Source organism: Patiria miniata, unplaced genomic scaffold (assembly GCF_015706575.1).
Source record: "Patiria miniata isolate m_02_andy unplaced genomic scaffold, ASM1570657v1 HiC_scaffold_7, whole genome shotgun sequence".
NCBI lineage: Eukaryota > Metazoa > Echinodermata > Asteroidea > Valvatida > Asterinidae > Patiria > Patiria miniata.
The window spans coordinates 48,074,811-48,089,754 of NW_024037074.1; the positions used below are offsets into that span (position 1 = coordinate 48,074,811).

The following is a 14,944-nucleotide window of genomic DNA, read 5'->3' on the forward strand; positions in this document are numbered from 1 at the left end:
TTAACTATCAAAGTGCAAAATATCATGTCAAAAAATTTTTTTTTTAATGGCCGACTTAATTGTATGTGTCTCAGTCTTTTTATGATAACATTTATTAAGACCGCACATTTTTTGTCAGCACGACAAAGCTGTGATGCTAGCCAATCACACGGCGCGGAATTTGTAACCACATTCCAAGGTTGTGACGCTGGCCAATCAGTTTTCATGTACACTCTTGAATCACGATCGCGCGGTCAGCTCAGCAAGCCAAATGACCGTTACAATTTCGGCATAAGCTACTGCAGTTGTGTGGACGTGTTGCGTGCAGCCGACATCATTTACCCAAATATCAGGTAAGAATTAAGCCATCAGAATTCGTAATAATTGTTATGATGTTGCTTAGACAAACCTGACGTTTATTCGCAGCACTTTACTTATTAATTGCAACAATGTCTCCCCCAAACGATGAACAAATATTGGCACATCACTGGGCTGGGGACACCGGCCTGACTGGTCCCTGACGGATACCGGCGTCTCGGTACGTGCGCGGGAACCACCAATACTAGGCCTGGCAAGAAGTTGACCGCCGGGATCCACTCTGAACAATGTATTACTCAGCTCTTCTAAAATGGGTTATGAGGAAAGTTTGGAGAAAAATCCTAAGGAATAATCATCTGAACTGTATAGTATATGGACGTGCGACTCAAACTTTCGAAGACGATTGTTAACCACGAATAATAATATGCTCAGTTACTGGATTTCCTTCGTACTGAAAAGTTATTTCTGAGGAAATAGACATTGGGATATTTTTTCTCACTTGTTAGACCTTCACTATGGACATGAAATGCACGATGAAATATACTTAAACCTACCTGGTTACAATAATAACTGGGAAAAACATAAATCGATTTTATGTACTGTAGATTTTCAGTTTTCTTGTAATTTTCAGGCTAAAAACATGGATCGTCCAAAAGTGATTGCAGTATTTTTCTCTCGAGGTCAACTGGATTTCCTTCGTTTAGCCACACAGCGGTGATATAGGTCATGGGTCACGTACATTATACCGTATTATTTCCCCCCTGATTGTTAAACCAGGTGGGTTATCTTCCATATAGGGAATAGGCCTATCAAGTGGGGGATAAATACTCCCGATTTCGTTTTCACATATTGCTATCACCATCACCGCCCTGTCGCTCATGTACATGTACAACTTACAAGTCACAATATGGAGGAAGTTGAGTAATTCTTTGAATCTTGGTGTAAAATTTGCTGTGACTTTTGAGTGAAAATACATGAACACATAGTAAACACAAGTTTCTGTACCAAAACTTTAGGAAAATGCAAGCACGGATGATTATACCGATGTTTGTAGCTTATGCTGTGAATGGTGCAATAACAAAATGGACTGTGCAGTGTGCAGGGAGTGAGTAAATACTTAATTGTTTGGCCTAAGTAATCAATCATTGGGCAGGTGCTATTTCTACATAAACATTGCGTTTTTCTTTTGCGTGGACTTGGTTTGCATATTTTGGGGGGGGGGTATGCAAAGTCTAAGTTGGAAGGTGGACTGGGAAGTTAATCTCACATTTTCAGCTTTTGAAAAAAACAAACATTTTTTCCTTTTCGAAATTCCAGGACAGTTACAAGAGCTCACAGATGACGAAACAGTCAGCACTGATGATTCATACAGGATTTGAGAAGCACCCAAAGTCAGCATGGATTGTCGAACCAGGATACTTCAGTTTGAAAGCTTTCGGACAGTACTCGCAGTGCAGTAGCTGGTATGCATGTGCCCACAAAAACATACATTCAGGGCTAAGCAATGACCAAAACACTTTTACAGATTATTTTATTCTCAAGTCAATAACACTTAAAGAGAGATGTAGCTCTCGAAAACAGGTTATTGCCATCCCTTTCAATGTTTCCCCTAACAGTACATTGTTGAAAGTGTATTTACATTAACATTTGCTTATTGTTGAAGAGATTCGATGAAACATTATCTTTTGGGGATTATTTGCTATTTTAATTAATGATTCACGTGTTCATATTTTTCAGATCTTGAGCTTGCGAGAGCCTGTGAGCAGATCTAGCCTATAGTATGCAAAGGTATACTTTTCAGAGAATATTGTGCTTTTGTTTGTCAAACGATATTAATTTGTTACTGTACTTGTGAAAACAACAGACACAAAGGACAGTTCATTCAAAAAGTTCGCAAAATATGAAAACAAGATTTGTGGCTATATCTTAATTGAATGTTGGCAGAAAATTTCGTCACAATCCACGGTATAATAACTGGTGTTTGTTTACACTCTTCAGTTACCTTTTTCCCCGATGGATTTTTACTTTTGTCTCTGAGAGTTACATTTTTTTCTCATCCAACAGGTGCAGTGATGGGCAAAATGGAACTGAAAGAAAGCAGTTAAGGATAGACAGGCTTTTTCAGTTTCGCAGGTAATGTGCCTTTCTTTGTCAGTTTAAGTATATTTCGACCAATTATTGTGCTGGTTCAGAAGTAAAATCACATATGGGTTCTTGGTTGTATGGTTGATAATCGCTGAAATGTCAGGAAAACAAGTGCTTGGCTTTACAAGTGCAAGTTTACTAAAATGCATCGTCCTATTGATTTTGTGTACACAAGTGCAGCATATAAAATGATGACCAGGCGTGTTGTTACTTTGTTCAAACTGTGCATGGTTTGTGAATGTATTTTTCTGTTTTATGGTTTTAACATTTTCGTTTTTTAGGGTGATTTGGCTTGTGTCAATGAACAAAGAGTTGGTTGGAGTGGGGGAGCCTGCAATTCTAAAACAATAATTATATCTTTTATTTGTCTTTTCTAGCGACGTCCTAACTTCGTAATGGCAAGGTGATGGATGTTGCTGCTTGTTGAGTTTTTCATGTCTTGTCAAGTTTGCGCCTGAAAGAAGAGGTGATGGAGGGACACACCCTGGGGCCTATGCACCTTCACGTTCAGTCGTACCTTTGGACTGTGTTAAATATTTCAATATTGGAACAGTTGATCAATGGTAATTGTTCAAATACAGTAAGTTGCTCTGGAGTGACTGGTATCTTTCCGTAAGTGTTCAACATATGTAAAGGCTTCTTAAGTGATGGAAATTTAACCTCTGCTGCATCTTATACCTTTCATCTTGAAACTTCTACATTCGAGAAGTATTGATAAATGTCCGTTGTTAATATATTGGTATAAGTAAATGTCAATTTAACATTATACACCACACTTTGGCCATATTACTTGTAAGAATAATCTAATTATCTATACTATCTACTCTATGCTGGATGTATCTCTAATTTGAACGTTAACTGTAAGTACACGATAGTTAATTTTGCATTAACTGTATAATCTTGCAAAGAACTCATAAGGTTCTATACATGTACAGTGTTCTAGCCAGGCATCAAATAGCGCTAGCACCCGCTATGCTTTCGGAAATAAGCGCTACGCTTAAATCGCGCCGCTACGCTACCGCTACACTATAAATTTTGGTTGCAAAAAAAAATATCTGCCGTTTGTTCGTATACAAGCGCAGCAACTTTGAGCATTGCGCACTGGCCGTATGACACAGCGAAAAATAAACAACGATCCCACCGCACGTACCCCGTACGATACCCCTACCGTGATGCTGCGCCACACGCATTCGCTATGATAGCAATAAGCACGTGCTGTTTTGTGCTGCGTAGATACAGCGCTCCGTACGGACGGACGTGGACCACACCATTTTGCATTATCGGGTGTGCTTTCCTAAGGTCAATATTTACAAGCATTTCAACTGTTTTAAAATAATAAATAATACTTTTTATCAAGTCCGAAACATATAACTGTTTGAAAATAAGTCCTTCAACGTCGGAACATAATTTTCGTAAAGGATTTATTCGAGAAACGATGTCCAAAGAAAGGTTAAGCACCCCTACGATATCAATGGATCCGTCCCCAAAGATGGCCGCACGTGAAGAATTCTTCTCGAAGAATGCCGCTGTCGAAAATTTGGATTTCTGACTACACTACTCGTTGCTGATAATAAAAGTTCAATAAGTTTGGTAGTAAAAACGGATCTGTTTGTTGTTAGGACAAAACCAATCAGGAAGTATTGCAACAAAACAAGTTTTTTAGCGCTCCACGAATGCGTAGCTTTCTCAAATGCTGAGGGAAGTTTGGTCACGTAGTTCGCCGGCGTAGCCGGTGTGGGCTGGCCCGCGCCGCGCCCGCACGCCGGGCCGGCCGGGGCCGGCCGCGGCCGGGATAGGAAGCAATTCCCGGTGATTATTTCTCATCGTCATTATCTACAATTATATTTTTTAACATAACAAAAATGAGATTTCTCCTTCACATTGTGTTGTAGCATATTGAAATTGCAATCGCCGACGACTTTTTATGTCTTAGAGTGAGACCTCCATGGTTTTACAATTTCTCTCCCTGCCGATCGGATGGTTTTAAAATCGGAACTACTGCTACTACGGCAGCGCTACACAACACAAGGCTTCTTGAAATATGAAATGGTCATGCGATTTGTTCTCACACTTATTTGACAAAGTAAATCCCAATTTTTTATAAAACATTGAGGAACTACTAAAAATGGTTAAACATCAAAAAGCATCGATCTTGGAACAACTAGTTATACATTGTAAATGTAATCTAAAATTTGAAAACAGAAGAAACTTTACAGGAGCAAGAGTATTAATCATTGAAACAAATAAAACAACATATTTATAATTTTAAACACTTCTGCTAAAAAAAAATCAGGGGAAAGTGGCAGGGAATCGCCTCAGATTGCACCACAGAGCATCTAGAGTCCAAAATTTTTCGGGGCCCTTAAGCGGGCCCCGGACCCCACGCCGTAAGGGCTTCGCGCTTCGCGCTCGCATTAGTCGCCGAAACAAAATTACCCCTACACTATAATTTCACCCTGGCTAGAACACTGTACATGTATTGTACATTATTTTAGATTCTATACTGTTGATTCTTGGTTGGCCTCGTCAAATGTTCAATTGAATCATTCAGAAGAATTTTGTATGAATAACGTTTTCTTTTCTTGTTTCTATGTGATAGTTTCTAATGCTCTTGCCCAAGTCTGCCGCATAACCTCTTGCAATAATTTAAGAAAATTCCTCTTCCTATGACAGAATAGTGCTACAGATAAAGTTTGAAAACACACATGAATTGGTTTCTTCCTTTTGTATTGGTATATGTGCAAATTAAAAAAACGAGCATTTAGATGTTTAAACAATTTACCTACCTATGTGCTTGCTACCTCTTGTAATATTTTCCAATTTAAATGCACAGGGCAGTATGGTATTTGTTTCAGAAAAAAATCAATTTCATAAGCATGTTCTTTTTTAGAGACTATAAGTCCCCTCATGCAGGCTATAATCGTGTTGGAACAAATCAATCCAATTCTGAATTTTACAATGTATGAAATAATTACTAAAACCTAACATGTGTTGTAAGCTGATGAAGTTTGGAAGTTAATAATAAATACATACAGTTTTTCATAGAAAACATTAAAGTGATTGATAAATAATTTCATTTAAATTTAACTTGTTATTCAATTCAACATGGATTTAACATCACTCCTCAGCTTGCAAATTTATTAAATATATAGAATGATTCGAAAATTGCCAACATCCACCATAAATTAGCAGTACACATCAGCTTTAAATCTTGATCCAAACACAAACCTTAATATGTCCATGTTGATTGAAGAATTGTATTTATTTAACTGTTGATTATTTATACGTTGATTCAATTTGCAATCCATCATCATCAATGTAGAGATGTCTACGTTAATTCAATGTTGTAATCTCCACATTGTTTCAATGTCGGCATTTCTACGTCAGATCAATTTGCCAATTCAATCATCATTCAACGTGGAATCAACGTAGAATTTCCAACATTGAATCAACGTCAAAGTGTCTACGTTGATCCAACGTTGTGATTTCCACGTTGGTTTAACGTTAGTATATCAACGTCAGATCAATTAGCAAATTCAATCATTATTCAACGTTGAATCAACGTGGAATTTTTAACATTGAATCAACGTTGAAATGTCTACGTTGATTCAACGTTGTAATTTCCACGTTGGTTTTACGTCAGCATTTCAACGTCATATCAACTTACAAATTCAATCATTATTCAACGTTGAATCAACGTAAAATTTCCAACATTAATTCAACGTTGAAACGTCAACGTTGATTCAACGTCAGAATTTCAACGTCAGATCAACTTTCAAATTCAATGATTATTCAACGTTAGTTCAACGTCGGTATCTGACGTTGTTTCACAGTAATTTTCAACGTATTTTGCCCGCTGGGATTTCTTCTGCCATAGTGAAAAAAATTATAACACATTTTTTTTCATATTTTTACCTGACGGAGGAAGCTGAAATTTCGCTAACATATTCTTTGTGTCCAGAATTGTGCCTGCGCTGGGTTTAGAATAGGCAAATAATTATGTCCGCGGGCGGCGTGTTTACCGAAAAATAAACTGCAATTCCACGCTTTCGTTTTCAGTACGAACTCCCCCGTTGAAGATTACGTGCGCGCGTGCATGCACACCAAGCACGCTGCCGCCACGGCAGCAAACGGCACATCCTCACGTGTACGTCTTCACACGGAGAGTTTGTACTGAAAATGTTTTCAACGAAATCGTGGAATTGCGGTTTATTTTCGGTATTAAAACACGCCGCCTGCGAACATATTTGCCTTTTCTAAACCCAGCGCAGGCACAATTCTGGACGCAAGGAATATGTAAGTGAAATTTCAGCTTCCTCCGTCAGGGAAAAATATGTGTTATAATTTTTTTCGCTATGGTGGTAGAATTTATACCCTGGACGTCAGTCGTGAATATGCAATGAAGACGTCATCCAACCTGGGCTAGTACCAATCATGCTAGTACTAGTACTAGGCCTAGTACTATAGTAGGCCCTAGTTAACTAAAAAAAAATATGCCAAAAAAAAATGATTTTGGTGGCTTTTAAAAAAATTCAGAGGTCATTTTTCACGGCCTCCGCCATTTTTCGACTGCTGGCTACAAACTAGATTGACCTCCAGCTCTAGGCTTCATGTCGAATTCCTGATGAGCATTGGAGCTGGAGTTTCTCAACACTGCTCAAGCTAGGTCTAGGCCTAGCCCAGGTTGGACGACGTTTTCATTGCATTAGGCCTATGACTCCGAAACGTAGGTCCACTCCTTTGCGTGTACACAACAAAGTCCAACCTGCACTCCTGCAGCCTAAATTATAGGGCTGGCTACAACAAAATCAATGTCATTAGAACAAATTGAAATTTCCTGAGCTACTTGCGCTGGCTAATAAACATGATAAAATAATGTTAAAAATTGCTATTTCTATTTCATGCTTAGCCTACACGTACCGGCATTTTGTAACACTTGATACCTGATGGAGTAGGCCTAGGCCCCTGCATACCTAATCCCTTTGCAGCCGCTAGCCGGTGACAGCTTAACTGTCATTGTCAATTGACATGCAGTAACATTAGCCTAGGTCTGTATAGCGCTTGTTTTCCCCCTTCAAAACAGTATTTTAACTTTTTTAAGTGGGTGCTGACAAAAGGTAGTTCGCAATCCTAATCCTATTGTATTGAGGCCTACTTCATTGTTACTTTATTTTGTAGACATCCTAGGCCTATACAAGTTACAACTTACGGTCAATATGGCGAGTCGAGCGCAGTGAGTAGTGGGCCGGCCTGTCGATCGATGTCGTCCTTGTAATGCAGCGATGATTCAATGTACGTACGTACGTACGTACGTGTAGTATAAACGGTACGTATACGATCAGACGCGTGACGTGACGCGCACGAACACAATCCAAACAAAAAAAAAACGCCTGCCGCGCGCGTGAGATGTTGTCACACGTACACGTACACTACTCGTGCCTTGCATCAGCGCAGTGCGCGCGATTTGTAATCGTCCAACTACCTAGAAAAGGTAGGGGTATAAACTTTGTTCACAAAACAACTTAACATTTTTACTTCAGTTCAGTTTAATTCTGAACATGCAGACAAGACCTATTAATTATGATACTTCACTATTAAACTACTGTAAGAGCAGTAATTAGCATTAGTATCATAATTATCTTTTTAATGCTAACAAAAAATAAAAGTAGTGTTACGATCGATTTGTTTCTACTCCTCGATTAATACAATGGTACTAGCCGGTAGCGAACTACCATATTTGGTAATTATTTTAGAGGGCATCCGATCGATACGCCGCGAGATATTTTGCCACGCCTTCTTTGAAGTGTACGCGCACGCGGTGCAGGGACTGGTGTTCGCTTGTCGATCCCCCACGTATATACGACTATGTTTCAGCCGCTCATTTAGCATGCGCGCATGCGCACTCAAAGTACGAAATACTGATAATTAGCAAACATGGATGCCTGCAGACGCAGTTGGACCACTGATCTCTATATAAAGACTGGATAGCGGATATGCATACAACCATTGATCTCCATATACACAGTCTGTGTATATGGAGATCAATGCATACAACATTCACACAGTAGACTTTGCATATTGACCAATTCGCCCCGGTCTCACGAAGATGGCCGCGTATAATACGAACGTTCTACGCGTAAATACGCGCGCGTTGTATCAACAGTTGACGCGCATTTTGGTCACGTACACATATTATGATGTTCTAAAAGGAACACATTTCCGTAGTGATTATTATTTCAAAAACGCCGAAAAAGTGATTTGCGGCATTATAAAAGTAACCACTACGTTAGAAAAATTGTAGTAAACCTTGGTCAGTTGGTCAGTGGTGGTGGCCAAAATATAAGTCAAGTGAGCCGCGACGTTGCAAAAGAAATCAAGCTGTCTATAAAGACGGCAACTTGTCCTTTGTAGATCACCAGCTGGTCTCACCAATATGGCGTCAAATTCGTACATTGTGCGGCTCTTTATTAGCTATCCAGTCTTTATATAGAGATCAGTGAGTTGGACCCACTGAAGTATCGGTCAACATCACGCTCGAATAACTTTGATATTTTTTTTCTTTCCACGTGGACAGGAATATAAGGCAATCAATGTCACTTTTGCAAACCTTTGCGTAAAAGCAGAGAGTATTTGCTGTCAAATTTTTGTTCGTCCGTGTCGTGTAGTACAAAAGTATTGGGTCACAAATTTAAAACAGGCGACAGTTTAGGGGATAATTTTTCAGTTTTGCCGAGTAACTGTAAACTTGTCTTCAATGACAAATGATAAAGGATGCCACGGAAAGTGCGATGTATAAATATCATATAAGTCGGAAACCGTTTGAATGGGAAAAGTAAGGTCTTACGTTATACGTTTTTACGTTGAATGTAACGTTATTGTGCCCAGTCCGTTTGTAATCTCTGGACTGTACTTTCGGTGTTGGAAATGTATACATAGCTTCGCTCGTACCCCCCGCCCTGCAAACAGGACGCTGGGATACTCTGATGAATTCATGCTCTGATTGGTTGGATTTTGCGTGACCAGTGACCTGCGCGTCATCAAGGTCGTGACTCTGCAAGGTTTGAAACGGCCGTTAAGACTGATTCGTTACACTGTTATTCCAGTTTAGAGATGTTTTTTTCTGGTTAGAAAAGCGTTTGTAAAACTTATCTGTGTTGTAAATTTACAATTCCCGTCACTCGCTCAGGCTCCGTTTCGAGTCACAAACGGTCGGATTGCATTATGCGACGCTCACAATTTTGTCCGCATGGTCCGCAATGAAACAGAAATCACATCCGGTATGGAACGCGCGTCATTCCATGGGAAGTTTCGGATAGCATTTGAGCACATTGCCAAAATGCGGTCTTGAACAGCTGCAGCCAGATACTTTATACATAGGTCATAGTAGGCCATTTCCTTCACAAGATTCTGTGAAGCTCATCAGAGTATCCAACCTCGTCCCGAGGGTGTCGAGCAGTACGCGCCCACCACCACCTGCTCTCTGGAAACGCGGTTGGAAATAAAGTAAGCACTGGTGACGAGGTTGGGTAGCCTTCAGTAATACATTGTATTACAATTTACGTCACGTGACTAAAACGGGAGGAATTCCTCCATTTTCCGAAAGTGTCCGAAGTTTGCCGAATTCGTTTCGTCGACAATCGGATAGCGCCCGAGTATTTCGGAATATTATATAGGTTTTATTAACTGCTAATTGCTCATTTAAAACTTTAAAAAAAAAAATGAGTTGAGAATTAATATTCATCGCTTTCATTTAGAAAACTTTAAAATTCAACGACGATTTTGTACATCAATACTCGGATCGTATACGAGCTAGGGGCGAACTTTTGCCGCGTCAAATGTACTATTTTGAATTTGACAACCGTTACCAGGATTTTCCAAAACTCGGCATGGTCGCCATTCGGCTCCCCCTGCTAACAGTGCTAGTTGGTGATGCATATAGTACACAAGCTGATGTACTCGATCATAGATCGGGTAGGGCGTAGTGTTGGGGATGAAAATGTGGGGAGTTAGATATAAATGGGGAATATAGTTGGGGAGACATGCAGTTATAGAAAAGCAATTTCTGTGGTTTGATCTGAGGCAATTTCTGACCACTAAAACCAATTGAGCAAAAGATCATCTCTTAAAGTTTTGAGTAATTGAATCAGCCACATGTATTCTGAGCAATATAGTCATTATTGTAGGCTACGATTTTTATTCGGGGAAGAAAAAAGTGTGGGGGGGGGGGGGGCGGGGGACCAAACAATGTCCCCCGCTTTAAAATGTGTGTGTGGGGGGGGGGGGGTGCATGGGTTCCCCCTATCCCCCGTCGATTAACGCACATGATAATTATGTACCATGGCAACTGTCTGTAAATGTTCCCGTTGGTCTGTTCAAAATTGGCATTTTGTGAGGCAGTCGCATTTGAAAAACGTAGTGAAAAGATATAGACGTAGTAGTACACGTTTTGATCCTCAAATTCAGCAAAAATAATGACACTTTTCGGCAGTTGCAGAATACAAAAAGTATACTTTCACCACTCATGAAAATTGTAAAGGTGCACAGTGTCCTGAAGACGTCACAATTGCATAAAAATCACCGACGTGTTAAAGTGGGTAAAATCATACCAACATTCGATACACAAAGAGTTTTGTTTATTGAAATATTAAAAAGACAAAAAAATAGTTTGCAAAGATTGGTGACCTAATAAACTAAACAAACGATTTCATGTTGTTCAGTCCCCAGGGTGCCGTTGGATAAAATGTATCCTTAATAATTCTGTGCCGCACTGAATTGTACGCTAACACTTCTCATATCGTGAACAAAATGCGAAATTATCGTTTCTAATTCTAGTAATAAAATACATAATAAAAAAAAGTATTTAAATTGCGCATAAATATTAGTCAAAATACAGTGTATGGTATTATATGTGGGTTATTAACGTTTTGTGTCAATTTTGGGGCGATTAATATTAATAAATGCAGCAGTTTTTGCGCAGAAGTATTTGCTTTATATTTTCAAGGTTGCCCCAACCCAGCCTTGACAAATGACCAGTAAATGCTTGAAATCTGAAGCATTTACTCCTTTTTGTTCATACGAAATGAAGTAAACACTTCTAGTCTAGCGAATGCTTTCCAGTAAAAGCATTTGCTTCATTTTTATTCATACAAATGCAAGTGAATGCCGCTTAAAAATGGGTAGTAAAAGCAAATGCTAGTTTTTATACATACGACCCAATAACTACCGCTATATGCTTTCCAAGCCACTCGCACACAATCGCAACTTTCGAATTTTGCGCTGTTCGTACACACACAAAAGAGCCTATTGTCGACAATGCATTCGTCCATGAAACAAATTAACAGCGTTTGCTATGCTGAACAGTCAAGGAAAACTTTTGTTCATGCGGAATCAAGCATTTGCCTTTCCTTAATGCTTGTACTGGGAGTTGTACTTACTTGTATAAAGCAAATACTTATGCGCAAAATGGCCGCATTTATTAATATTAATCGCGCCAAAATTAACACAAAACGTTATTAAACTACATATAATACCATACACTCTAGTTTGAATAACATTTATGCGAAATTTAAACTATTAGAAGTGATTACTAAAAGAAGTGATAATTTCGCATTTTGTTCACGATATGCGAAGTATAAGCTTAAAATTCAGTGCGGCGTAAGAATGGTGAAGGAGACCCAATGATTGGGTCGTATATATAACACCTCAGCAAATGCTAGGAAGTTTAAGCAAAAAGTAAGCATTTACGTCGGAGAACAAGCATTAAAGAAAGGCAAATGCTCGATTCCGTATGAATAAAAGTTTTCCTTTACTGTTCAGCATTTACTAGACAACAGGTAGCAAATGCTTCTTACTATTTGCACCGCTGTGGACGTAGAGGGCGACTGACTCAATGTCAGTCGCGATTCTGGCGGCTCGCAGCTGGACGTGTTTTGCTCGAGGCTCAAGAACTTTAAACCCGGTACCATCGGGTTGGGGAATATCCGAAGATTAACATGAGAAATGGAAAATGCTCACAGCAGGAATCCATGGAATTCGTTGGAATACACGGGGTGGGGCTTTGTGTTAAGCCGAGAAGAACTTTATGCATCAGTGCTCAGCACTTCATCACTTTGCGTATAAGGGTGTGCCCTAGCTTGTAGTTAAAATTCGATTGCGTTTCCCGGGCTTTCCTATAACCTCAATTTTGAACGGTTTTGACCTCCTATCTTTGCGATAATGGAGAATATGTTCGATCAAGTCGAGGAGAACGCAGGAGTTTATGCAGAAATCGTCAATGAGGGTGCCGTCCCTCTTTTCCACGGGCTGTGTGCCGCATTTAAGATCTCGGCGAAGTACTTCGAGGCTCTCATCGCAGACGGTTGGGATGACCCGGAACAGTTCCAGGATTTGTCCCCCGAGTGGCGAGACCACATCCTTGCCCTGGCCCCTAACGGAGGGCAGAAGCGTAACGTGGAGAAGCTCTTTGACCGGGTGGAAGCCGGGCCTCTCAGCGGCCCCGCCCCAAGAAACGTCGGGTGCAGCCCAGCACATCCTCTGATGACGGGAAGGACAAAGCGGGTCCGAGTGGCATTTCCACCGTGGAGGCAGGGCCGAGTCAGGTTGCAGCGGCTGCCAACCAGGTATCCGGTTCGACGTCCTCTCAGGTATGTCTCATGGAAATGTTAGTGGGGAATATTCATCATTTTGTAACAATATTTCATACCCTGCATGCTGTATTTTCTCTTTTGCCATTTGGGAAGTGCCCTGACTAAAATATATCAAGCACGCAGGAGGGCGAGATTGTCTGGTTTCATCAGGCAGGGGAGTGCCCTGCGTTTATTTGCATTTTCAGGCAGGGGTGTGTCCTGCACGAGATCGAATTTTGCGTAAGTGGGAGGCGCCCATACCAAACAAACATTTTGATCAAGGAGTTTGCCCTCGACAAAGATTTCAGCGCGAGCACTCTGTGCCAAACTTTATCGGCATAGGCAGGGGGAGTGTCCCGGTGTGAGATTGTATGTTGATTTCAGGGGAAGCGCCCCGTGCCAAATTGTATGTGGGCACAGGTAGGGAAAGTGCCCCGGCGCGAGGTTGTACTTTGTTTTTAGGGGAAAACCCCTTTGCAGATTTATACTTACATAGTACAGGCAGTATGGGAAAATTGCCCCGGGTGAGATTGCATTGATTTCAGGGAAAACCCCGTGCGAAGCTGATTCTGAATATGAAGGGGTAGTGCCCCGTGTGGGATTACATTTGATTTGAGGGGAAACTCCTCGTGCTAAGCTGTTTGTATATATGCCGGGGAAGTGCACCGTGCGAGATGGCAGTTTGATTTCGAGGACCCCCCCCCCCCCGTGCTAAGCTGTTTTTGTATATGAAGGGGAAGTGCCCCGTGCGAGATGGCAGTTTGATTTCAGGGGAAAACCCCCATGCTAAGCTGTTTTTGTATGTGAAGGGGTATGCCCCGTGCCTTACGAGATTGTATTTAGTGCCCCGCGCCTGGGCCGGGCGAGTTTGCATGTTCATTTTAGGGGAAAACCCCCGTGTCAGGCTGTATTTGCATATAAGGGGGAAGTGCGAGAGTGAATTTTGATTTGATAGGAAACCCCCGTGCCAAGCTGTTTCACATAATATGAAGGAGACTTACCCCATGCGGGATTGCATTTCATAACAATGAAGGGGAGTGCCCTGTGCGAAATTGCATATTTGATTTCCCGGGAAAAACTCCGTGCGTGCCAAGCTGCATTTGCTATGATGGGGAAGTGCCCCGTGGGAGAATGCCTTTGATTTCGGGGGAAAATCCCGTGAGCTGCATTTGCGTATGAAGGGGAAGTGCCCCGTGGGAGAGTCCCCCGCAGCAATATATTGTGAGAAATACCCAATATCAAAATGATTGTATTCGCTCCACAAGGGGTACATGTAGTACTATGAACCCCAGCGTCTTGTATTTGCAATTATTGTATTTTGATGTGTTTGATGTATCCCATGCCAAATTGTCCTGGTAAGGGTGGGTACCCCTTAGGGGAATGCACTGCATGCGCCACTTATGCAGCAAAATGCTTGTACGCGCGATTCTATTTGCCTGAATGGGTGGGTCCCATACACGATCATGCATTACTTTTGGACGGGCGGGCAGCCTTTGAATTTACGGAGGGGATTGTCCCTTTGGGAATGTGGTTGAAGCCTTGGAGGGGAAGTGCCCCGGTATGATATTAAGTAGAAGTGCTCTTTACAAAACTTATGTACCATGAGATTGTACTTTAACAAAGTAAAAAAATGTCCTGAGCTAAAGCGTTTATGTAGGGGAGATGCATCGTAACAGATTATACCTCCGTGAAAGGAAGTGCTTTAGGCGAAATGATTTTTCAGGAGAAGATGAATTTTTTTCGGTCTAGTTAAAAAAATCATCGTGACGTCACCTCAATTTTCATCTAAAACACTTCGGCTTAGGTACGTACCAAGTTTCAACCCAATCGGACTTGCAGTTCTGGAGATATAGGCCTTCAAGATATGTTTATTGTAT

General features: G+C 40.9%; 1 long non-coding RNA gene across 1 annotated transcript; it reads left to right on the forward strand.

Moving 5' to 3' along the window:
• Window positions 1-269: 269 nt before the first annotated feature.
• On the forward strand, window positions 270-3,371 carry LOC119744876. Its single transcript, XR_005273598.1, has 5 exons — window positions 270-332; window positions 1,615-1,760; window positions 2,035-2,085; window positions 2,362-2,430; window positions 2,820-3,371. It is a non-coding gene; the product is annotated as an uncharacterized LOC119744876 (long non-coding RNA).
• The last annotated feature ends 11,573 nt before the right edge of the window (window positions 3,372-14,944 follow it).